General features: G+C 38.4%; 1 protein-coding gene across 1 annotated transcript in view; it reads left to right on the top strand.

The window, feature by feature from the left end:
- LOC149580467 (uncharacterized) overlaps positions 1 to 26,483 on the top strand; it is a 40,593-nt gene extending 14,110 nt beyond the window's left edge. The window contains exon 4 of the mRNA XM_089791220.1: positions 26,127 to 26,483. The gene's annotated coding sequence lies outside the window, so the exon portion shown is untranslated. The remainder of the gene's footprint in view (positions 1 to 26,126) is intronic.
- Positions 26,484 to 27,661: the final 1,178 nt, after the last annotated feature.

Below are 27,661 nucleotides of genomic sequence, written 5' to 3'. Positions count from 1 at the left end.
AACCTCTCTTGGACGTGAGTTACAGTTATGCCCTCTTTTAAGGGGTTTGGAGGCATTTTGGGCAGATTCCAGAACTTGATTTTTGCTCATTCTTTGTTATTCTTCAGAGGCTGCCAAACTTGTGGAGAAGGAGACCCAAGAATGCGAGTTTGCAGGTTTCTAGGGAGACCCAAGAACAGGAGTTTGCAAGTTTATAGGAAGGCTAAGGACGGAAGTTTGAAGCCATTCCATGTGCATGCTCATACAGAGTTTGCCTTTGTACTGAACAGTGTAGATTTGTGGGTTTTCGGGTGTGTTTTTTTTGTATGAGTTTGGTGTTTTCAGTTGAGTATTTCATATCAGTTTGGGTTGTTTCTGTATTTTAAACTTTAAGGTGTTAGAATAGAGCTGAATATATGTATTGGGACATGATTAAACTTCTGAGATAGATTATTAGTGTTTTTGTGGTGTTTTTGGATATTTTTGTGTTAATTTCGGGAGCCCGATGAGCATAGTTTTTGTCCTACATTTGTGAATTTTTGTGTAAAGGCTATACGGATCTGGGAATGTCATTTTGTAGGCTGTTATGCTGCTGAAATTTCTGTACAAATGTCCATTTTCAGATTCATTAATAATTTGTGAAGTTGTGAAGCTTTTGGCACTATTTTCAACATACCCGATTTGGGGTTTCTTGAGAAATTTGGTGGATCTTTGTGATATTAGTTGTTTGATCTTGAAAATCTGATTAGAGACATGAAATATCATACAAAATCAGAAAAGGGACATTTCAGTGGTATCAGAGCCATGATCTTGCCAGCCTGAGGGTTTGTAGAAGTTTGCATGTCAGTTTTGAGAACTACCCAAATCTTGCATGTCATAATTTATGGTTGCATGTTTCTTCTAATCAGCTGCATGTCAAAATTTATGGTTGCATGCTACTTCTAATCATTTGCATGTTATTTCTTGGTGAATTTGGTGGTTGTAGAAGTTTGCATGTCAGTTTTGACAACTACCCAGATCTTGCATGTCAGTTTTGACAACTACCCAGATCTTGCATGTCATAATTTGGTGGTTGCATGTTGCTTCTAATCAATTGCATGTCAAAATCTATGGTTGCATGCTACTTCTAATCATTTGCATGTTAGTTCTTGATGTTTGAAGAAGTTATATCCTATTGGGGTTACACTCTACTTTATCCAGAATGGACATGTATAGTATAGAGTCTCAGAGGACACGATCTTGGAAAATTGATATCCAAAGTCAAAATAATAGAAAGGATGGTTATTTAGACATTCGAGATAAAATTATGAAAATAAGCCATGACATGTCTGAATAGTTGGTTGAGCACCACCGTATAATGAATGACATGTTTTCTGACCCAACTAAGGTGGATAAGTTGACTGGATTTTTATTTGGCAGATTTTCTCACAGGACAGATGACACAATTCCCAAGAACTTGCATGAGGAGTTTGAAAAACTAGCTGATAGCCAGGTAGAGGTCTCAGATTCTACTCTGCCACAGGAGGTGGTGGGAAAGGATATTACATAGATTGATAGTAACGGTCAACTTGATACTCAAATTGAGACAATTGTTTACAGGTCATCAAAGGGTGATGCCACAGGTATTCAGGATGGTATAGTTACAACAGGCAGTGACTACAGTGTAGTGGGTTCAGATGATGATTATGAGGATGTTGTTGTGCAGGATGGTGAGATACCTGGTAGAGATGAGCAGACATTGAGCATTCATGACTTTTCTGAGAAAGAGCACCAGGCACAGTCAGATACTTCATCACATGAGGTTGAGGCTGGTAGTACTTCACATGATTTGTCCAGCCAACTGAAGGTGAACAAAGATAGTATTGTGACTTCATTATCTCATCATGACAGGTATGTGGAGTTAGTTGGTATTGGTCATATTACTCAGGTGAGGAGTTTGCTTGAGTTACCAGTTGATTCTAGTTTACGGATATGGACTCAAGATTGTTATATTGGCGTTTGGGATTCAGTTGACTGGAGATCTTTAACACTTTTTGGTAGCAGTGTTTTTTTGGGTGCTATCATGGATTTGATTACCAGATTACACGGTGTTGTCTTTTCTTGTGCTAGTATCTTGTCTGATGTTGGTATTAGTTTTTATACACCGATGTTGGGCTTTGTTCATATATCCAGTCGACCATACTTGCTGGAATGTGTTGATGATATTTCATATTTGGCAGTGTGTATGGATGAGTCCTAGGATCATATTGGCATTGATGACATCCAGGAGGATGCAGTGGGCAGTTTGGAAGACTTAGTTTCCTTGGGTACAGAGGAGTTGGACAACAGTACTAATGTTTTTGATACTCCGTATATTGATATGAGCTTTAGATTTGATTCACAGGATATGGATGGTAATACTCTAGAGAATAGTAACTTTGAGGATACTCTTTTAGACAGTGCATCAGAGGAGGTTTGTAGGAGACAGTCAAGCCAGTGCCATCATGTGTCTAATCAGTTGAGAGTTAGTGACCGAGACATTGCTATCACTTGCCAGCATTTCGATGCTGCTCGTCAGTTGTTAGCAGTTTATGGATGGGGTTCTCCTACTAGTGATGAGCAGGAAGGCAGTTATCTTTCCTTGACAAAGATCCACTCTTTATGGGAGGCTATTCAAATTTTGAGACAGAATCATATGCAGTTGGTAGTTGACAGAGATTATCTTATGGAGTGGGGTAGTACAACATATGATGCATTGTTGGCCAAGGAAGATGAGGTGAGTGAGCTTACTGAGCAGCTTGAGGTGACTTCTAAGATTCTTGAGAGTACACAGTTGGCTTTCAAGGAGTCACAATTTCATTTGGCTAAGGTGACCATGGAGTTAGAGCGTCTACAGTCTTTACCTAATTCTATACAGTCACAAGCTGTGGTGTTTGGTGATTCGAGGATGTCCATGGCCGAGATTGTCAGAGACAGTGGAGATGGGGATGCATCCATCCTTGATACTAACATTGGCATATCAGGTTCATTCCCACTAGAGTTAGGTTCAATTGAGTTGGGTGTTGTAGTAGATTGTTGTATGCCTGACATGGTGGTGTCCTCTAGTATTGATGGCACAAAGACTAGAGATGTATCAAAGATCATGTGTGATGTTGGTGAGTCCGCAGTTGGCATGGTTCCTGCTAGTAATACTACTTCCTTGGTGATATCTTCAGAGGTAGTAGTCAGTTCCAACATGGTTAATGATCAATTGCAGTTAGTTTCATCTAGATTACAGTCTGAGCCACTGATTGAGATTGGCGAATTCTATCGGCATTACACTGTGAGGTACGCTCATCAATTTACCTTTGATGACCATGTTGATGAGATGATGATACAGAGGTGTACTTTAGTTCCTAGTGCTTATCATCAGTTATGTGACAGTTTGATGCCTCAAGATGAGAGTTGTGATGGGCATGACATGGTGATAGGTTCTGCAATTGACAACTTGATAATATGTGACTTAGAGCAGGAGTTTGGGAGTGATGCTTTAGTGGGCGTTGTTATTGATTCTACTCCTTTGGCTATGACATCTTCTGACTTAGCTAGTGATTAGTCACAGTGGGTTGTATCACTTGTTCATGGTGAGCTGTTGACCGAGGTTGGTTTTTTTAATCAACATTATATTGCAGGGTATGTACATCAGTTAGCATTTGATCCTTGTTTTGAGGAGTTGATGGTAGGCAAATTTGGTTTGGATTCCATTTCTTACTCTTTATCTTGTAATGTCTTTTCATCATCAGTATTGCATGGGAGTTATGGTTATGAGATAGTGGCCGGTGATTTGCAGAGTTTTGTTGACTACAGGAGTTGTACAATGTGTGGATTCTCCATACTTGGTACAACTTCATTCGAGAGCATTCACCATTGTTGCAGAGTTGGATTGTACATTCCGTATAGGCCAGTGGGATGCGTTGATGGTATTTACTATGTTGGTAGTTTGATTTGTCCACTTTACTTGGGTTCTGATGTTCTAAGAGTTTGTGTCTTATGGGTTTTTGAGTATGGTAGTGGTGATTTTGGAGTTTGGTTGAGCTATAATTGTTAGTTTGATTATGGATTCCTCTTGGTCATATTGCAGAGGATATTGCAGGAGCCTGTGTTAATTGGTAGTAGTATAGTTCATGACTACATTTGGGATCCAGGTGGATTGATTGGTTTACTGTTCAGCCATTGCTTGAGGACAAACAATTTTTGGGAGGGGAGGACTTGTCATGTCCCCTTTTTAAATAATTAAAAAATAATAATCTTTGCTAAGGCAAGCAGGCTCAAGAAAGTGAAGTTTCGGAAAAAGGGGGTTAATCTTTGGAAACCGTTGGACTAATAAATGAAAATAATTATTAAAATATGTTTCATTAACCTCTATTGGACGTGAGTTACAGTTATTCTCTCTTTTAAGGGGTTTGGAGGCATTTTGGGCAGATTCCAGAACTTGATTTTTGCTCATTCTTTGTTATTCTTCAGAGGCTGCCAAACTTGTGGAGAAGGAGACCCAAGAACGAGAGTTTGCAGGTTTCCAGGGAGACCCAAGAACGAGAGTTTGCAGGTTTCCAGGAAGGCTAAGGATGGGAGTTTGAAGCCATTCCATGTGCATGCTCATACAGAGTTTGCCTTTGTGCTGAACAGTGTAGATTTGTGGGTTTTCGGGTGTGTTTTTTTGTATGAGTTTGGTGTTTTCAGTTGAGTATTTCATATCAGTTTGGGTTGCTGCTATATTTCAGACTTTAAGGTGTTAAAATAGAGCTGAATATATGTATTGGGACGTGATTAAACTTCTGAGATAGATTATTAGTGTTTTTGTGGTGTTTTCGGGTATTTTTGTGTTAATTTTGGGAGCCCGATGAGCATAGTTTTTGTCCTACATTTGTGAACTGTTGTGTAAAGGCTATACAGATCTGGGAATGTCATTTTGTAGGCTGTTATGCTACTGAAATTTCAGTACAAATTTCCATTTTCAGATTCATTAATAATTTGTGAAGTTGTGAAGCTTTTGGCACTATTTTCAACATACCCGATTTGGGGTTTCTTGAGAAATTTGGTGGATCTTTGTGATATTAGTTGTTTGATCTTGAAAATCTGATTAGAGACATGAAATATCATACAAAATTAGAAAAGAGACATTTCAACGCTTAAGTGAAAATGGAGTTTTGTGTGTGCACGTGATAGTATACAAGCTAGGATACAAGATTATTTACAAGCTGGAATATGGTACAAGCTTTGGACAAGATTCAGATATACAAGGTATGGTACAAGATTTACAAGGTATAATACAAGCTTTGGTACAAGATTTTACAAGCTGAGGTACAAGATTTACAAGCTGTACAAGAGGTATTTACAAGCTCCATCAGATTTTGGATATTTGGTTGGAATACCAAGGGAACAAGCAGGTGTTTTATGGCGATGGTGGGTTGATGGATGAGGAATAGGATAGTGATAGATAATGGATTAGTCTTTAGTACACAAGGCGTCTGAATTACCAGGTTTTCACCAAAGTACCTATCCAAGGTGCTTGAATTGCCAAGTTTTCACCATTGGATGCTTATTTCTCTTTACTATTTTTTTATATTTTTCAAAAGATGGGTATACCAAGGATCTTCAATCATAGAACTTCTTGAGATGAATGATGTTAGTAGGATCATTCAAGAGTTCTCCTTCTGGTGTAGATAGTTGATAAGCTTCAGAGCCAAAGGATGCAGTGACAACATAAAGACCAAGCCAGGTAGGTTCAAACTTGCCTTTCTTTTCTCAATCTGCTTGGACTTTCATATTTTCTTTGAGGACCATGTCGCCTAGCTGAAAGTGTCGTGGGAGCACCTTCTTGTTGAAATTTCTTTTGAGACGAGTTTGGTAGACTGTGAGATGGTCATAGGCTTCTTGTCTCTTCTCGTCGAAGAGATCTAGTTGGGTGAGCCGAGCTACTCTGTATTCTTCATCTGAGATTTGCCCTCGCAAAGATATGCGTAGTGAGGAAAGTTCAACTTCTATAGGTAATACCGCTTCGGCACCATAGACTAAGGAGTATGGAGTTGTTCCTATGGATGTATGGAAGGAGGTTCGATAGGCCCATAGAGCCGGATTTATTTGTAGGTGCCAATCGTGGCCGAAATCATTGACAACTTTTTTTAGGATTTTGAGGAGGGTTTTGTTAGTTGCCTCTACCTGGCCGTTACCTTGTGGGAAATATGGGCTAGAAAAGCAGTGATGGATGTGGAGGGAAGTGCATAATTCTTCCATGTTGAGATTTTCAAAGTTACCTCTGTGGTCAGTGAAGATGGTGGATGGGATGTCGAAGCGACAAACAATGTGGTATAAGATGAACTTGGAGACCTGAACTCCTGTAGCTGAGACTAGGGGGACTGCTTCCACCCATTTAGTGAAATAGTTTGTAGCTGTTATTATCCATTTATGTCCATCAGATGAGAGAGGGGTGATAGTTCCAACTAGATCAAGGCCCCAACAAGCGAAAGGCCAAGGTGGTGCAATAGGCTGGAGATCCTGTGCGGGAGCGTGCACAAGATTTGCATGCTGCTGACATGAGAGACACTTTCTGACAAATTCACAGGAGTCTTCTTCAATGGTAGGCCAATAGTAGCCTGCTCTAAGGATTTGTCATGCTAGGAAAATACCACTCGTGTGGGCACCGCAAAGTCGGAAATGCACTTCTTTTAATGCCATCGCGGCCTCATTTTCATCTAAACATCAAGAGATAGTATTGTGATAACCCCGACGATATAGGGTATTGGCTATGATAACATAGCGGGATGATTTTCGGATGAGGTTCTGGCATTGGGTACGTGTGAGGTGAGGGGATATGATACCATCATTAAGGTAAGCGTGAATTTCATGGTACCAAGGGGATTGGGGACCAACCAAGATACAAACACGGTTTGAATCCTCATTCGCATAGGTAGGTGTGAGAAGCTGCTCGACTAAAAACTCATTCTGCATAGCTTCTTGGCGAATTTCTAAGAGCGAGCTGATAGTGGCCATGGCATCTGCTACCTTATTCTGCATTCGTGGCACTTGTGTAAACCGAAGCTTTGTAAAATGCTGGGTCAGCTGATCGACTAGCTCTTTATAGGGTAATAGCTTTTCATCTTTGGTTTGATATTCATTTAGGACTTGCTTGATGATGAGTTGAGAATCGCCAAAGACTTGTAACTCAGTGATATTCCATTCTGCAGCTATCTTTAATCCTGCTACAAGAGCTTCATATTCTGCTATATTGTTGGTGCTAGGGAATTGTAGCTTGAAGGCTTTTGGAATGTAATCTCCTTGAGGTGTAACCAACAATATTCCTGCCCCTGATCCATGAGAGGTGTATGAGCCATCAAAATAAAGTTTCCATGGGGGCTGTTCTTCAATTAGACAAATATGCTCATCTGAAAATTCTGTGATCAAAGGATATGCATCTATTAGAGGTGCATCAGCTAGGTGATCTGCTATAGCTTTCCCTTTGATTGCCTTTCTGTCCACATACTGGATGTCAAACTCACTTAGTAGCATAACCCACTTTGCTAGCCGACCTGTGAGTGTTGTTTTGGAGAGCATATACTTGAGAGGATCAATTTTGGATACTAGTTGGATGGTATGACTTAGCATGTAGTGGCGAAGCTTTTGAGTTGAGAAAACAACTGCCAAACAAGCTTTTTCCATTGGAGTGTAATTGAGTTCATAACCAACTAGGGTTCTACTGATATAGTAGATGGCTCTTTCTCTGCTATAATCATCATGTTGTGCTAGAAGCGCCCCTAGAGCAATAGGTGTTGCTGATATGTACAAGATCAAGGGACGACCAGGAACTGGTGGGACCAAGATAGGGGGATTGGCTAGATACTGCTTGAGCTGATCGAAGCTGCGCTGACATAAAGGATCCCACTTGAAGTTCCCATCCTTCTTTACTAAATGTGAAAATGGTGTACACTTATCTACAAGCTAGGAGATGAAGCGCTGGATGGATTGAAGCTTTCTCTGAAGAGAGTGAAGTTGTCACAATGTCTGGGGAGGAGGCATGTCTAAGATAGCTTTGATCTTTTTGGGGTCGATCTCTATACCTCGTTTAGAAACTATGAAGCCTAGAAGCTTTCCAGATGTGACCCCAAAGACACACTTCTTGGGATTTAGCATGAGATGATATTGGGCTAACCTATCAAAGACTTTCTCCAGGTCAGCGAGATGATCCATGAAGGTGTGAGATTTGACTAGGATATCGTCCACATAATCCTCCAAAATGCTATGGATAAGATCATGGAAAATGGCTGTCATAGCTCTTTGATAGGTAGCCCCAGCATTCTTTAGGCCAAAAGGCATCATGGTGTAGCAAAAGGTTCCCCAAGGGGTAGTGAATGCTGTCTTATGCTGATCCTCTTCTATAATCTTGATATGATTATACCCGAAAAATCCATCCATAAGGGACAAAATTTCATGTCCAACTGTAAGATCTACAATCATATCTATGTTGGGCAAGGGAAATTTATCCTTTGGACAAGCTTTGTTAAGATCTCTGAAATCAGTGCAGAGTCTAATGTCATTGGAAGGCTTAGTGATAGGGACCATGTTGGAGATCCACTCTGAGTAGTCGATAGGTCGAATAACCTTAGCAGCTAACATTCTTTTTAATTCAGCTTTGACCAGTAATGCCACCTTGGGGTGCATTTTTCTAAGCTTTTCTCTAACGGGCTTGATCTTTGGATCGATGGCAAGATGATGAACTACAAGCTTTGGATCAAGTCCTGGCATGTCTTGATATGACCATGAAAATCGGCCAATGTTCTCTCTTAAGACCTCAAATTGGAGGTCAGCTTGGTCTTGTGATAGGGATGCAACAATGTGAACAAGCCTGGGGATCTCTGAAGAACCGATGTTGACTTCTCTAGTATCCTCTATTAGAATAGAAGACACCTCTGGTCAATTATCTTGAGGAGGCAATGCTAAATCCTCATGTTCTGCTTGTGGCTCTGGATTTTCTTGTTGAGGGGTTCTCTTCGCTGGCTTAGCTAGTCTCAGATTTACCTTAGTTCCAGTTTTGGGTGTATCGGAAGTAGGTTGGGGATTTTCTTCAAAATACCCCTTGGGATCTAGCTTATAGATATAGGCAGAATCTGGCTTTGTCTGCTTGTGAGGTGTTTCAGCTCCCATGAATCTTAGAAGCGCTTCCTCTGATGCGAACTCATCAATGTGTATGACACTTGGTTGGTCCCAATCTATGAGTTGTGGATGAGTGAGTGGTAGATCAATGAGGTGGATGGATAGTTCTCGGAGAACAGAGTCTCCTAGGAAGATTTGGTCTGGCATATCGTCGTAGGCTCTCTTTTCAACTTCCTCAGGAATGTCTTCGATTTCGACAAGGTCGCGGTGGATGTTCGAAAAAGCATGACCATTCTCGTTGGTGCCCCCAGTTGTGGGTATGCCAAAGCCAAGACCTGACTTCAATTCCCACTTGTGTGCGTCGATGGGGCACTGCATGCCTCTTTCTTCTGGTCCTAGACCACCACCTTGATAGTTCCATTTTTTCAGTGATGAGCTTATGTTCTTAGGGATACTTTTGGCTGAAGTGGTCAAGGCATTCTTGATTTCTTGGAGGTGCATCCTTATGTAACCAATTGTTGATATCTGGAGTGAGCTCTTCATGAAGAGGGGTTTTTGAGGATACAAAGGTGGTTGGGCCAAACTGTTTGTATCAAGGAGGTGGAATCTCCTTAGCTTTGTGATATGCCGGTCATCCATGGGCATGTGGATCAAGTGAGAGTGCCCCGACAACAAATGCATCTGACAGACTATACTCTCCACAACCTTTGTTATTGATCTTCACGGTAGATAGGGTGGAGGCGAGGATGGTTTTTGGGTCATTACAAGTGTGGGATGAGCTGGTGATGGCTGTGTCGATATCAATTCCAGGGCAATGATTTGTATAGGAGGCTTCAACCGCATTGCAGTAAGAAAAGGGTTCTAGATTGGCATGGATGGTTACTTCAGTGCCCTGATGCAAAAATTTAATGCACTAATGGTAGGTGGATGGAATGACCTTCATAGCATGAATCCATGGGTGACCGAGGAGGATGTTAAATGGTAGGTTTAGATCAACAACATGGAAAACTGTCTCTTGGATGATAGGCCCAACCTTGATTGGTAGCAAAATAGTCCCTTCTATGGTTCTTTCCAAGTTGTCAGAAGCTTTGATAGTGATAACCTCACTGATCATATCTGCCTTAGTATACCCAGCCTGTTTTATGAATTTTAGGGTACAAATGTTCAAGGCTGATCCATTATCTATCATTACTCTTTTCACGGCAAAATTGGATACCATGATGGCTATGCGAAGCGGAAGGGTGTGATCTGGCTCGACCGCGGGTATGTCGGTGGGTTTGAATGATAGGGCACATGAGGATGAAAGGTGTCCAACAAGATTACAAAAATCAGTAGCATTGATATCAGAAGGGACACGAGATTCTATGAGAGCACTGTCAAGGATGTCTTTGTACATAGGACTAGTGCGCAGAAGGTCTAAAATGAAGATTTGGGCTGGCATGTTCCCAAGGTGTTCCAAGATATTGTACTAGCTTTTTGATGGAGCTGATGGTGCTGATGAAACTAGTGGGCTTGCAATGTTAAATCACGCTCTTCAAGTGGTGACTGCACACTCATTGTCTGGTCCTCGGATATTGATAACATTGACAGAAGGCTCTTTCTCGGATATACAACCTATAAGGCTACCATAGTCTATATAGGATGAAGTGTGGTCATTGTTCTTCCCATGCTGTTGGTTTGGCTGGCAGTTGTTGGTGTTGTTTTGGATAGGTGCTTTTCCAGGATTTTGGTGGTTGTGTGGAGGAAACGCATTTTGATAAATCTGTAAGCTTGCATTGGGAGAGGTTTGGGCACCAACAATGATTTCTTTCTGATCAATGAGGTCCTGCACATAATCTTTCAATTTCATGCATCTGAGGGTGGTGTGACCGTTTACCCTATGGAACTTGCAATACTCATTGTCCTTGTACCATGCAGCTTTGGATTGGCTTGGATCAATTTGCTGGGTAGGAGGAAATTTGATGAGGTTTTCCTTAGCCAATTTCTCAAAAATGACATTCAATGGCTCACCAAGGGGTGTATAGTTTCTAGGTGCGGGTTGGAATCTGGGTTTTCGCCCTACAGCTACATTGATGGCATTAGCATGATTGTTAGACCCTTGAAAGTTGGGTCTCGTATTGTGGTTTTGATAGCTTTGGTTATTCTGTTGTTGGTAATTGATAGCTCATTGGTTGTTTGGTTGATATGGTGGGTTAGACTGGTTTTGAGAAGGACCAACAATATTCACATGTCTGGTGTCAGTAACCCCATCTGTTGCAACATGCTTGTTTTTGTTCCAATACCTAGACTTGTCATTGTAATGTGATTGATTTTGGTTGGCCTCTTTGTAAATCTTGACCATAGCATCTTTAATGAGTCCTTGTTCAAGGATCATTCCTTTCTCTTTGATATCTTTATAGTTCTGCAAACAGTTCATGGTCATGTGGTGAGCCAAACTGGGATGGGCATTATCAATAAACATTTTCACCACGTGGCATTCTGGTAAGGTGCAGGATATGCGGGTGGTAAGGGTTTGCCATCTTTGTAGGTATTCAGCAAGGCTTTCTCCACCTTTTTGCTTGGTGTGGACAAGATCAACTATTAATAGCTCTATTTCAACAAGATGGGCATATTGGGCTACGAATGCCTCAGATAATTCAGCAAAGTTTTTAATTGTGCCATAGGGGATTCTGTAAAACCATTCAAGAGCTGGTCCAACCAAGCTTTTGGGAAAAAGGTGCAAGAGGAAGACATCATTGTATGCCACGTCTTGGCAGTGCTTGCAAAATTTTTTGATATTTGTGACAGGGTCTCCTTTTCCTTTGAATTTGTCAAATTTGGGTACCTCAAAGTGTTTGGGAAATGGTGTTATGGTAATGGCTCTGTCAAATGGGTAAGGACACACATTCTCAAACTTGAATGTCTTCGGATCATTCCCTTCTTGGATGGCTTTCAGATCTGTCTTCATTTGCTCCCATTCTGAATTGATAGGTGATGGCTGGGGTGCCCCCAATGTAGGAGTGCCTTGAGGTAGGTATGCACTAGATGAGGCCACTGAATATGGATGGCTGTGAGGGATTTGCTGATAGGGATTGTACATTGTTTGGGCAGCTGCATGGTGGATGATGGGTTGCTGAGGTGGAGATGGCACATATTGCTGCATGTGCTGCGAGGCTTGCTGTTGATATGGGATTTGAGGTTGGGATTGAGGAACATAAGCTGGCTGTGGGATAAATGAATGGCTTTATGGAGGTAAGGTATAAGATCATTGTGAAGCTTGGGGAAAGGATCGGGGGGCTTGTGGGGTTTGACCAAGGTATGTGGTTTGCGCCCCCATTTGGGATGGTATTTTCAAATAATTGGTGGTTGGCTGGGGTGGTGGATTACCTCCTAGAAGTGGCATTGAAAAGTAGTTGGTAATAGGAGGTAATGGATTAGTTGGTGGTGGAGGTGGTGGGAATTGAAAGCTTGGGAATGAAACTGATGGGGTTTGATAGCTTGGTGGCTGGATTTGGAAGCTTAGTAGAGTGGTGGCAGGAGCTGGGGTCACTTGAGAGCTTGGCAGAAAATTGGCAGTAGCTTGTGGGATTTGATAGCTTTGTGGAGTGAAGGTAGTAGCTTGTAGATTTGTGGCTGATGGTATTGAGCTCCCAAGACCTAATGGAAATGATAGGATTGTGCTTTGGGCTATGGTGAACAAGCTGAGGGTGATGAAAGGTTGATTACTTGGCCCCATGGGTGACATCCCTGTTGTATATTGCTGAGGTTGGCCAAAGATGCTAGCACTGATTTGGGAGATGGGTGGATTTGGAAGGCTGGGTTGGGGAGCAGCAGAAGCAATAGTGAAGGGGGTGAATGGTGAGGTGTTTTGGTAAAGGGGGTTTGGATCGAAGAGGTATGAACCAAGGATGGAGTGGTGGTGGCTAGGTTGGCTTGCGGCATGGAGATTTCAACTTGGGTGGATGATGGTATGTTTCGGTCTGTTGGATCATATGGATTGGCTGGAGGCTCTTCTTTTGGCATATATTGAGGATAATTTGGATCATAAGAGCCTATGGGTGGTGGCAACTGCCCAAACAATAGGTGAGATGGATCTGATAATGGAGGGGGTCTTCCAAAGTCAAAGGTTCCTACATTGTCCCTTTGAAAATTAGCCATGATTGTCTCTTTGTTCTTGTCTATAATGGCATTTACCAATACTGCATTTCCTGGTTGGTTCATGAAATCTTCAATGTCAGTAGGTGATTGCATAGCTTTTTCTAGGCTGAAGGATGGCTGAGTGCTCAAGGAGGGTGATGCTGTTTGGTCCAAATGATAGGGCTCCATTGTTTCTTTCTTCTTGGCTAAGCGAGTGACGGGTGGCATGAAAAATGCTCCTAGGGATGAGATGCAACAAATGCTGGTGGATGCAAAAGGGAGGAAGGATTTTCTATGCAAATGATTTCTTAGGTTGAGGCAAAGCTATATGACAAAATCTAAGGAGGATTGGGTTGGGGATTCTAACTTCAAATATATGTTGCCAAAGCACAAAAGGTCTGCTTTCCTATGTGGAAGCTTGGTGGTGATTGTGTCAACTTAAGGATAGACTGATGATCCTTTAGGAAGAACACGAGATTGACCACTTGTGGATCCCAACCTTTTGCTCAAGGTGATGAGGGATAACAAGTGACAAAGCTAGATTACCCTAGACAAAGCTCTATCAAAGGGATAACCTTGGTGAGATTGGTGGATTTGGAAGATTTTAGGAATGACAAACTTTTGGCAAGGTGACAACAAATTTTGAAGGCTTGGATGTGAAGATTTTGGATTGTTGGCTAGATGGTTTGATTCTAAATGAGATGGATGAGCTAATAATGCTTAAGGGGATAACCTAAGATGGCTGGCTTTTCTACAAAGATGACTCTAAAGTGAAGCTTATCCAAGAAGATGTGGAGAAACAAGGGTTTCTAATCATAGAAATCATTCCTAGTTGGTAAGGCATAAGCAGGATTAACTCCTGGATGTTGGCTAAATTTGATGGTGCGGTCTAACCAGGCTTCTTGAAGTGCTTCATCGACAGCTTTGTCCTCTGCTTTATGGAGTTTGGCAATTCGCGGGCTTGGTGTTATTTCTTTTCTCTTGGCTGAAAGTTCTTGGTATGCTAGAGATGGCTTGATTTTGACTTTGTGAAAATTCTGTTTGGGTTTGGGTTGTTCCGACATAAATTCCTGAATTGGCTTTGGGAGATTCTGGTTGTTTTGCTTCAACTTGTTCAACTTCTAAGATAGGCAGTGACTACGCTAAGTGTGCCCTAAGCTAGGATTGACCAAGTTTGGAAAACATTCATTCAACAAGTAAAATAAAATCAAGCAATAGATAGGAACACGCAGATAGAAGTTTATGGTTCTCAGAATGTGATACTTGTGCTGAGGAGTGTGTATGTTCTACAAATGTTTCGATCAGTCACTTCAAACACATTAAAATCCTAGGTGGTTGTCTGCAAGGATGACATTTGGTTTAGCTAGGGAGTCCTCGATATACCCAAGGTATGTGAGGCCCAAATCCGTAGATGAGACCAAAAAGATGTCACACAGCCGAGAGGAGCGGTAACCCACTTCTCCTCTTTCACTTCTCAAGGGTATAAAGTTCCTTGAGGCTTAGCCCGAGTGACAAAATCTTGATCCCAAGAGAGGTGTCTTTCGACCTCCCGATTCTTATAATCTGCCGGAACGCTGGAGTTGAGGTCATCCAAGGGGTGATCAAATCCCCAAGCAGGCCTCCTAAAAAGAAACGAGTTTTGATCCTAATCTTATGCACCCAAGATGGCCTCGAAAGATGAAAAGGGGAGAGAAGACTTGGATGACCTTGGGCTAAAAAACACGCTTGTTCTTTTACCAACTGACTCTTATGTGTGCTAATCTAGACTTTGCAAGCACTCATATTTAAGAGACAATGTTCAATTCCAACTTGAAGCGCCAAAAAAAGTAAATCGATGGAAGAATGCAAACAAGAAGAAGAGTTAGGGTTAACAAAAGCAAACTCGCGCGCCCAGAGGCCCTCCACGTCAAGTATCGATTAATTTTCTTTAAGGCATTCAAGATTGAGTGTGAGTTTGTTTTAAGTCCAAAACAAAAGTGTGTGAGATTCAATTTCAAGAGCGCGCCCGGAGGCTCTCCACGTCAATTGTTGTTCAATTTTAGTGCCCAAACTTAAAGTGTGATCGATTTAATCTAGAATTTTGGTCATTTAAGAATTTTGATAAAGTTAAAGCAAACATTCAAAGACTAAGTGAGTTAGTTAGATTGTAGAACATTTAACACTTTTTTCAAATAGACCCATCCCCATAAATGGCACTGAGATTACAACCAATGGTTGGATTGATGGGTGATTAAAAAAGAGGTGAGTCCAAGGAACTACTCAAATTGATTTTTGCAAATTTGTATTTAACTTAACAAAGTTTCTTAATTGTCCAAAAATCAAACTTTGCCTAAATTGCATGCAAAAAAGAGATTTGTTTTGTTGAATTTTAGAAGCTCCAAATGAAGTGTTTGATATTGCAATGGTTAATTGATCCTTGACATTCAAGATTGGATTTGTTGTTTTAAGCATGCATTCCAAGGAAAATTGATTTTAATCCATGGCATTCAAGAGTGTGTTTTGAGCAACATTCATTCAATGGAAAATGTGTTCAACCATTCAAGTTCATTTTAGGAACATGCATTCAAAGACAAATGATTAAACATTCAAGTTCATTTTTTAGCAACATGAGAATTTGCAAGAAACATGGTTAGTGGTTTCATATGTGCTCCAACCTGCAATGAGACAAAAAAAAAAGAAATTTAGTTAGTCACCCAAAATCTATAAAAATGAAAGCTTAACTATGGAAATTTTTTTAAAAATTTTTTAGTTGTTTTTCTTACACGTAAAAATGCTTAGAATGGTCTAAATCCTATGGAACCACTAAAAGTCAAATTTTGATTTATACTCTTTTTTTTTTTAATAAATAAAAAGTGCAGAAACTGATACGCTAAAACAGAAATGCAACAGAAATAGGTGATTTTTTTTTTAATAAATAAAAAGTGCAGAAACTGATATGTTAAAACAGAAATACAACAGAAATAGGTGGAGACGATAGTTTATCAGGCGAAGATGCCAAACTATGGAGACGCCGAAACTCACAGACGTTGAAACTCGTAGATGCCGAAACTCGCAAATGACAGTTTGATGAAGAAGGAAGTTGGTGGCGTCGGAGATGACAGTTGACTGCTGGCGGCGTCGAAGACGACAGTTGACTGCTGGCGGCATCGAAGATGATAGTTGCTAGGTAGAGACGCTAAAACTCGTAGATGCTGATCTGCGTAGACGTCGAAATTCACAGACGACAGTTTGGGCTTTTAGAGTTGATAGTTGAGCTCGCGCAGACGATGGTTGTGCAGGCACAGATGACGGTTTATCTTTCGCAGATGACGGTTGAGATGGCGGAGATGACGATTGAGTTTGTGTAGACGACAGGCAGAGACGACACTGCGCGAAGGGAACCGACGGGCATGGGTTTTTTCTAGAATTTTTAATTTTTTAAAGTTATTTTTGAGTTTTAAAGAGTGTATCTTTCTCTCTAGTGCGTCCTTCAACCTGCAAAAACAAACAAAAATAACTTGCACCCACTCAAACAACAACAAACCATTAGATTGTTAGTTTGTAAGCACAAAATATGGATTGAAAAATATTAAGGAATGACCCATAGTGGGGTCCCATCGGGTGTGCCAAAATGTATACACTAATCTAATATGCTAGAAATACTAATTCAATAAAAGCATTTACACATTAAACTAACATAACATATAAGAGAGACAAAGAGAAGACAAATTCAAATGAGAATGTGAGCCATGGATAGGCTCTCTCAATGAGATTGTTCTCTTGTTTTTGGGATATGTCTATTTATGGATTGGGGATGTATGCTCAAATGCTCAAATGGCTTCAATGGAGATGGGTAAATGGTAAATTGGTAGCTTTGTGAGCTCTCAATTTGGCATTATAAGGGTATGAGTATAGATTTTGGCTCTCAAAAGGGCATGATAACTTTAGCTTCAAGATTGTGATTGAAATGGCTTGGGATGAGATTCAATTTATAGGCCAAGGGGTAGAGGGATGGAGGGCTTAGATGCAAGGATGGGGAGATGGTTAAGGAGGATTAAGATGCACTCAAAGGGGAGCACATGGATTGTGCTTGTTTAGCACCAATGGGAAGGTGACACTTGTCACAAGGAGAATGAGTGTGAGAGGGTAGTGTGAGAGGGTAGGGTAAGGGGTTGGTTAAAGGCATGATGAGTGGGGTTGAGTATGTAAGAGAGATGTAAGAGGAATGAGTGTGGAAGAGGGAAGAGTGTGGAAGATGGATGTAAGAGTCATGAGTGGGCTTGTAAGAGTCTTTTATGGTTTGTAAGAGCACTCATGACTTGGTGGTTGAGATTTTTGAGGGGAGACTTTGGTTTGGTTTAGGAAAGTCTTAAACTTGTTTAGGTAATGTGACAAAATTAGGGGGTGGATTAGGCTTGGGTTTAGGATTAGATTAGGGATGTTAGAGATGTGCAAGTGGATGGCATTAATGAGGATGGGTGAGTTAGTGGCTAAGATTGGTTAGTATGGGTGGATGGGGTGGATTAGGCTAAATGGAGGATTAGAGATAAATTAGGGGTTTTTGGATTTGAGGATTTTATTTATCAAATAGATTTATTTAATAAATGGGGATTTTCAGAATTAGATAGGAGAAAAGGATTTAATTGATAAATAATAAGTTATTTGATTTATCAATTAGGACTATAGATGATTAATTAAATTAATCAGCTAGGGGATGTCAAAGGATTAATTAAATAGAAATTTAATTAATGATGACTTTAAAGATGACTAAATAGGATTACCAAAGTGGTGTAATCAAATTTAGGTGTCTACAACTTTTTCTTCTTCAAAATCCTAAGCAGTGTAGTACTGTGGCCTTTGGGGTGTATTTGGTATTTCTACGAGGGGAGTGGATTTGAAGGGTTCAATTGGGGGGTGAGGGTATGTTATTCTTGGCCTAGTGGATTTTCCCAACAGCTTGTTCTCAAGCTCAATTCTCTTTTTTACCTCTTTATTGTAGGCATCCACCATTGTTTCATACTTGCTTTGCAGCTTAGTCATCTCCTTTTCTTCCCTCTTTGCAATAGCCAACGAAAAATTGAGAATAATTCACATTCATGTGGGCTGCCTATACATGTGAGGTATCAACAACTCTCCTCACAATGATACTCCTTGTTAGTCCTGAATCATCAGGCTGTGATGGAGCAACCTTGGATCCTCTTCTTAATGACCACATAACAAGAGCAACTTGGACATTACTGAATGTAGTTCCCAAGAACTCCTTTTTATCTGGATCTTGCAATCCCAAATTATTTGACACAAAATTAAAAATCAAGGCATTAGCAATGTCCCAATTGGGCAATAATAAAATATTTGCAGCCTTTACCATCTGTCTCCCCTCTTCAGGGGTTATATTCTAAAATTCTTGCATCATTTGTTCCTTTATTTGATTTTGAATGGAGGTTTCATCCATTTCTGGATGCTCTGCTTTCATATTTTTACATCTTTCCTAAAAAATGTGCATGTTTTCCCTCCAAGCAAACTGATGGAAAGCCCTAGATTTTACAAAACCGTCATCAGACAAAAATTGCTGACTGGCTTGTTCCAAAATAGGGTCTAATTCCCTTCCCCTGAAATCTGCTATAGTTAACTCAAAACCTAGCACATGAGGCTCCTGGGGGTTCCCTTCATCAATCTCTTCCTGGGTAACAAAAACTCCCCCTTATGATCCAATTTGTTCAATTTTCTCATCAGTGAGCTCCTCCTCCTCAATTCCCATAGGGGTTTGGGAAGGTGAGTAACTTTCATCATGTGATTCCTCTTCCCTTATTATCTTTCTTCTCTTAGGAGAAGGTTCAGGTGGCCTTTCTTCAAAAGCAACACTAGTAGATTCAACTATCTATTTTCCTTTATTCACAATGGGCCTTTGATCTTGAATGATAGTATATCTTGACCTCCTTTGCACAATTAGTGGGCCTGCCCCTATATTGGGAGTGAAGCCCAATTTCCTCATTATTTCCCTAGCTTTATATGGAAAAGAATCAATGAAATATTGCTTCTTCTCATTCATTACCTCCATTATTTCGGGGAATGTACTCATAAGATTATTTATTCTATCTGCAGTAGTTACAACATTACTAAGAGGGCTGTAATCTTTGTTAAAACAATTAATAAAATCCAAAACTTTTGAATAAACTCTCCATTTTTCTTTCTTTTGTTTCTTGCTCCTGTAGAGAGTACTCATTCCTTATTACATCTTTAGGGAAATAGAATTCATGCTCAACTGGATGAAGCTTGATCCTATGCCTAAGAGCTGAATTAAAGAAACCTTCAGCATCACAAAAATGAGAGTGAGATACTGCCATTTTATACCGATCCAAAAATTTGTAGAGGAAGACCCACCCTTCCTTGGTTATTACAAACTGGTGGGCTACCGTGCAAGTGGGGAAAATTGATCCTGTTCCCCTTTTGTGCAAAAAGGTTTCTTCTACTCCTCCCAATTGCCATAAGAATTCAGGTCCTCCTACCTTTAAGGGCACCTGATAAGGTAGTGCATGGGGTGTTCCTTTAAATCCATAAATTCTGATGAGAGTTGAAACTAAATATGGGATGATATCTCCCCAATTATGTGAAACTTTTAGATTATGGGGTTTGTCCATAGGCCTAACAAGGTGCATTAGTGTCTTAGGAATTCTTGGATTGTCACTCAATATGAGGCATCTTAGTTTGGAGGCAAAGTGCCTATCAAATCTAACAAAACTAGCATTTTCTTCTTCCCCAGTCATATCTACACTCCATAATTGAACTGGCAGTGCTTCCCCCTCTTGTTCTCTATTCAGAACCATTTCTTTACCAAAGTATGTAGCCCTCTTAAATAGAAACATGTGCATCAATAGGGAGTATTGGACCCAAACCTTCTCCACCTTGCCCTTAGCAATCCCCACCAATCCACTGTGAATCTCATCAGCTAGGTAAGAAGCAAAATCAAAAATTATTTCCACACTGAATGAGGAGATTTGAGTGATCATATACATGAAACTCATAGAGATAAAGTCTTCTTTCTTCACCCTCTCCAAAAACTTTGCATATGGTCCTGTATATCTCTACTGCCCTGGCATTGAAGAATGCTTTCTTGAAAGGTTCTTTAGAGGATGATGTTATTGCTGGTAGGGTTCCATTTCTGCCAATGTGGGTCTTCAGTGCACCTTGTCTAACTACATCCTTCTTTGACATATATTCTTTTTTCTAAATTTGTCAAATCAATGGGCACATGATACCTAGTGAGAGGTCCCAAATGGAAAAATTCCCTAATCTCTTCTGGACTGATGGTGATTAGAATTTCACCATCTACTCTTCTCACTACCCTAGTGGCTTGATCATAACTTTTCGCCATGGCCTCAAGGAGTTCATAATCCATAAACACACTTGGAACAACTAGTTTTCCCAGGTCAAAATTTCATATATTGGCATGTGGGGCTAACAATTTCCTTTTTGCAAACCATTTCTTGAACAAATTTAAACCAGTTTGCAAGGTTTGAGCATCCTGGACCCAAGTACCCTTATCATATAATCCATCAGCTATCCTCAACCTAGGGTTTAATGAGGTCAACTTTTTAACTTGCACGGACTCTATAGTAGACTCAGGAAGCAACTCAAGCAAATCATCATGTACATTTCTATCCAAATAATTTAGTTGACCTGAAATTCCCTTCTTTGGAGGCATCTTTGATTATGCTTTATAGAACTAAGACACTTACAGAGATTATAGTAGGATTACTTACTTGAATTATGTCCTCGTCTTCCTCTGTATTTTTGCAAATTTATCCCGAGCAAACTGCTTCACAATCTTGCCAAACTTCAGCACGATCTTCTTCAGTAATTGCTTCTGCTCAGGAATAGCTTGAATCTTTGTTCGCGTAAGGTGAAACTGATAAAATCTTCTGTATTATACTCTATTTTTCCTCACATGCGAAGCTTTCATGTCTAATTAATACACAGAGTGGCACCACCTTCTGCGTTTAAATCTGTGCCGTCGATCTTTAAAAATCCTACGATCATGGGATATAGAGAAAGACAACTAGGCGTTGCACTTGACAAATTGGCCAATCGACCCAATGAAAACTGCCCACATACACAGCTCCTTCCTTGATGGCACTTCTGTCTGGACCCACTAGTGATTGAGGAAACGTGTCTACAGCTCACTACTTCACTATACATAAAGAACAAGCACCTTGCCATAACGAAGCAATGACAACCATTGATTCGATCTTGATCTTGTGGATGATATATTATTGTACTGTTTAGAAGAATAGTGGTGGGCCCTAATTTTTTACCTCGCTATACTTATCGTTCGAGCAACTCTTCATGGCGAGGCAACAATGACCATTGATTTGAGACTAAATCAAAGGTGGAGAAACTGCACCAAGTACCCTGAAGAGTGGTAGGTCTCATACTTTCTATGTCGCATAGAGTAAACAACTTGCAACTTTCCATAGCGAAATAGCGAGGACTGTTGATTCCACTTTGATCTGACGATCAGGATCTCTTGTACACTTTATGAATGGGGTGTGGGTCTGGGGTATTGATGACATAGGAAATTCTGCACTGTTGGCACCTGATAAGAACTTACTTTAGTCCTAGTCACCATCCACATTACTTGAGGTCCCATCAGCTATTGATTTCACGGTGCCTTGCAACTTTGCTAACAATGAGATGTCAAATTTTTCCAATAGCGAGGTAGCGAGCTCCGATGAATTGAATAAAATTGGTGCCGTGAAATATAATAACCCATCAAATCATTATCACTCCTACCAACTACTTCTGACAATAACAGTTATTACTTGTCATGCCACCTGGATAGACCATGGTTACCGAGAAATTTTGAGGCCACCATGTCTTTAATTTTATGGCACCTTGCTACTTCACTAATGACAGGATGCTCAATTTTTTTGATAGCGAGGTAGTGAGGCATCAGAAAGACCCTCATTCTGGTGCCAACTTCTGACTGCTTCTATTGGGTCCCTTTTCTTGTTTTGATAGTACTTGCAAGGTGTACGTGGCTGAAAAGTCAGCTAGAAAACAAATCTCTGACTGCCGTATCTTCATTTTTCGGTCTTATTTTATAAACTTTTTGGCACTCGCTACCTCGCTATACATAAAAAGTGCTCATGTTTTCATAGCAAGGTAACGACAACAGTAGATCTATTCAGATCAGACGGTGAGGAATATGAGAGGAAAGGTAACTCGGGGGCACAGAAAATAAAAAAGAAAACAAAATATTTGTTTGAGTTGATTTTCAAATATTTTGTGCCTGAATTTTTTTAAAAGGAATGGGATGTAGGGTTTTTCACAAAATTTTTCAAAGGCTAGCCAAAGGATGACTTAGCTAGAAACCCTATTATCCATTAATGGGTACAATCTAAAATTTCTATATTTGGACAAAGGACTTCTATCATACGAAAATTCAGACCAACACATTGTATTTCATTAAATTCTTACAAATCATTCAGATGACATTTAATTTATAAATTGTTGGACATGAAGGGATTGGATGGATAGATTTAATGTAAGGGATAAAGTTGGTCAAGTGATAAAGGAGGATGAAGAGATGATAGGTATCCACACATGGTTGGTGAGGATGAAGGTATATAATATGAAAGAGAAACAATTGGTTGCAAGGATTACCTTGGAGATAGTGGACTAACAAGATGAAAGGGACACTTTTGAGTCTTTTGGGTATAGAGAAGTCTTTGATCAGTGTGACATGTCTAAGAATCCATACTTAGTGTACAAAGAGAACACACTTTTATGCAATTTTGGAGGATATGCATGTTTTAAGAGAATTAATGAAGGTTCAATATGTGCAATGTGGGGAATTAGGAGAATAATTGATTTTAGTCCACTTAATGAAAAGTAGATAGAGAAAAGGGGGATAAAATAAATTTAGATATTTATTTAATTTTTGGGATGAGGATAGGGAGCTTAGATAATTGAGTATTTGGTTTTATTTATCTAAGGTGATTTAACGGTGTAAATCTAATCCTACCTAAGGAAACTATGTTCTTTAGAGATCTAGTTTTTTAACATACATTCAAAAAGCTCCAACTAGATAAGGTCATGAATATATTTTATTATACATAAAGGAAACGAAGGCTTTGATTACAAGGTAGAAAGTGTAGATGACAATGATTTTTCAATACTAATTTAAGTGTCTCATCCAAGGATTCCAACATAGTGTACAAATGTTTGTATGACATGCTATATTCCTATATAGTCCATGAAGAATAATACTTAGAAAGTGCAAAAATCTAACTTTGTATCTCAACTAACCTACCCAAAAGTTAGAAATGCAATAGAAAGTTTCAAATTATACAGATAAATATAAATAAAGTAAAAAGAACATAAGAAAGCCCTTAAACATTTGAATGCTTCTAGGAAACATGCATACACATAAAAGCGAAAAAATTTATGGGGATATTTGTTTACTTTCCTTAATCAAATCGTTGTTTTGGAATTTCCCCCTCCACACTAGCCAGATAGATCAAAAGATGAAAAAGATAAAAGAAGTATAAATGAATTGATAAATAAGGGATATGGTGAATCCACAAGATTCTCAAACAATCAATATAGATAGAAACATATTACCAAATGAGTATGAGAAATCCAAGCAAGCTATGAATATTGCTATGAGAGATTATTGTAGCAAGCTATAGAGAGTTTTGAAAGCTAGATAGAGGAGAATACTTTAAAATTGAAGAGAAAACAAGGGGTTGCAAGAAAGAACCAATAGATCACCAAGAGAAATTGAATGGAAAAAAAAGATGAATTTCAAAATGAGGAGCAAAGATGAGGTTGTCAGTTATTTGGTAGGGTTTTGTGCCTACTTGGGTAGTTGATAAGTGTTGAAATGCTCAAAACTAACATTTGAACATTACGATTTTGTGGTATGCATGCATGGCATGAAAGAATCCACATCACATGTTAGTGTTTAGATAAATCACGTTAGAAAATGAAAGGAGACAAAAACTAACATGTAGTTAATACAAAAGTGATGTTGAAAGGTAGTTTTGAGAAAGAGAGTGGTTACAACTGATGCAAGGGTTGAAATGAGCCTACTCTAATGCTAGGAGAGTAGAAATTAATGGCAAAAAAAGTGGAAGTTAAATTGCAAAAGGGTATGCAATTTTTGACTCTACAAGAGGACTATAGAAGGATAAGATCAAAAACTAAATGTTAGGAAATGAGTTAGGTGATATGGATGAATAGTAGATAAATTATGATTCTATGAATCAAATAATAAAATATTATTAAATTAATAAGGGAATAATAATAAATAAGGATTCAATTCAATCATAGAATAAATGGTTAGGCGAAATTTATTATCTAAACAATAGTGTTGAGCAATCTCACACCTACACTTCAATTTATTTTGGACCAATCATAACTTATAATGTATTTTAGATTTGTTGAATCCAAAATGAACATAGTTTCCTTTTTTGACATCAAATCCATTCCATCTTTTTCTCTTTCCTATACTTGTGCAACATTAAGCATTTTTGAAGTTGGATTACCCACATAAACTTCAAATAATGATTGCTTTGTTGAAAAATGAATTTTTAATTATAGATTTATAAAATATAGTGTTAAAATTCATTCTAGATATTGATCCAACTTCTATTTTCTCATCTATATGGATAGAAGACCATACTTATCTTGGAGTTCATTGATCACCATCCTAGAGATTACACTATAATTTCCCAACATATTTAGTGGCTCTATCTCAAATGTTGGCCTAGATAGCCTAGATTGTTTGAATCTTGCGTGATCTATTCTTGTGGTGAGTTTTTTGGCATTAGGTTTTCTCTTTCCTTTTCTACTTGATGGGATAATTCATACATGGGTATCTCATTAGGCATAGTTGTTGAGACCTTTCTTTTCCTCTGTGTCTACATTTTACCCTAAGTTGTTCTTAAGGAGGGCTGATAGTGTGAATGAGATTCATTTTAGTTATTTCTTAGCTAGTTCTCTATCAATCTGTCACTAGGCCAAACTTATGGACTTTTTCACTTTATCCCACATTGGTAGTGTTTTTAGTTTCTTTGGTGGAATATCCTATATATACCCACCTCTTTCTCTCACATTCTAATATCATGTACATCATATTCTTTGTTATGTATTTATTTAATAGTTCAATTGGATCATTTCTAATTTCTTCATTTTTTTTTCCATCCATTAGCATTCTTGGGTTAAAGTCTTACAAATCTTCTTATTGTAGACTTCTTGGAATCCTTATAGGTTTCTTTCTTTAGCAATAACTTTTGTTATGTAGTAAATGTGAGCATCTATTTCATTTATTATAGCTAGTATTTTGATATTTATATTACCACATAACATTACAAGTCTTCTTACCCTTCCAATTATATTTAATGAAGAATTTTTGGTGTCATCCTTGAAATAATTTTCACTTTTCCCTTTCTTGGAATACTAATTCACCATATTTTCTCCTCTTCTAGAAAGTGTTATTGAGAACATACACCATCCAATTCCATTGGTATATTGTAAAAAATAAGCTTCTCTATATGTAGGTGTCGAGACCTTACTAGTACACTTGGAAATAACATATTTCTTGGTGCCTAACATAGAGTAGTGCTAGAATTTCGTAGTGCATTAATTTTGCTCACTTTTACCACTATCTTTTATAAATGATAATTCCATTTTCTTAATCTTAGTTAATTAAGATTCCCTTGAAACTATACTATCTAGCCAACCTTTTTCTTTCCTTTTGAAGATGCTAAATATTTTTGCTACAATATAAGAGTATTACTATATTAGAAAATAAACATTTTGTGTTATTTTATGCCCCATTTATATTATCCACGTGCAAAATAAACACCCATTTTTAAATTTATATATATAGGTCCAATTGAATATGAAACAAACCAAGATTATTAATGATGTTCATTTTGCAGGTTCAATGACTATCTTATGGGTCAAACTAAATGATCATATAGGTGTGAAAAATGTATAAGAAGTTCTTTTCAAATATATTTGATCTTTTTGTATTTCAAGAGGAGGTTCTTGGTTTTATGACTATTTACAATATCAAAGAATACAAAATACAAAGTATTGTATAGTTGTAAAGTTATGTAAATTTTTCTTAGTAGCAATTGCTTAAGTATATTTAGGGCTTGACAAATCTTACTTGATTTATACATATTTTGTAAATTCTTCTTATCTTGACTTTGTATCTTGATATGTAATTAGGGGCTTGTATATTATAACCATCTTAATAAATTATTTGGAAAATGAGTATAGACAATTCTATATTTGCTTGTCCTTCAATAGTTAAATTTAATTATTTTTCCACCTTAAATAATAATGAGATTTTCTAATATAGAAAATTCTACATATACTCGTCCTTTAATGATTTAATTTCAATTCTTTTTACCTTAAAATGAAGTTTGAACAAAGTTTTACTTAATGGCATTTTTTTCAAGAATGTCTATTAAATTCATTTTTCCCATTAGAATAAAAAAAGGGACTATTATTGTCTAGAGTTTTCACTAAGGGATGATTGCTCACAAGTTATTTTTCCTTGTTTTATCATAAAACTTTGTTCTTGTTGGTTTATTTAAGACTAATTTTCCATTACTCTATGCAAACTATAAAGGTAGTTTTCTCATGCATTTAAATCACCTTCTATTATTACTTCTCCATTCCACTTGTGGTCATCGAATTCAAGATAGGAAATCCATGTCCTTAAAAACATCGAATCACTATTAAACACTTGTTTCCACCTTTCCTATTATTAGAAACTCTCATTTATATCAAAATGATTTATAATAATACAAAAAAAACTTAACAAAATGTTAAATTACCAATTCAAAATTTTTTCCTTCTTATTAAATTTAATTTTAAGTCTTTAAGAAGATAAATTGTTATGAATTTTGTAATATAAGATATAAAAGAAAAGTAAAGTCAACATTATACCTATAATTTTATCTTTTACAGTTATATTAGAAAATTCTAGCTCATGGTGCGAGTTACAATACTTATTAATTATTAATTAGAAACATATGCATTTAGACTACATTATACATATTTTGAGTTACCAAGCATGGAATCTTGAATGCCTTTTATATTTTTGTGTGTGTACTTGCATTGGAATGTCATCATAAGTATTAGGAGGTCTCCAAAGCTAAATGGAAAGGATAAGTATCAAATTATTTATTTCATTTTTCTATCATATTAAAATAGACACACTTTCCTTTTAAGACCTATTAGAACCCTTGCACCGTTTCATAATGCCTTTCATGAAAAATGGATGGACCTATCGTCAGTGCTCTTTTTTCCTATTTCCCTCCACTTTCTTCTGTATTCCTTCTAGCAATTGCCTAAGCTTTATGTGGCTCCCCTATTGTCCCCTCTAGGATCGATTCAACCTAGTCAACCTTGACTAGGTCAAGGTCGACTATCAACCTTGACTAGGTCAAGGATGACTAAC

This window comes from Cupressus sempervirens, chromosome 1 (genome assembly GCF_028749045.1).
Source record: "Cupressus sempervirens isolate cs-2001-9-10 chromosome 1, ASM2874904v1, whole genome shotgun sequence".
Classification (NCBI taxonomy): Eukaryota; Viridiplantae; Streptophyta; class Pinopsida; order Cupressales; family Cupressaceae; genus Cupressus; species Cupressus sempervirens.
Note: the sequence above shows the minus strand (reverse complement) of the source record. Positions and strands in the feature narration are given on the sequence as shown.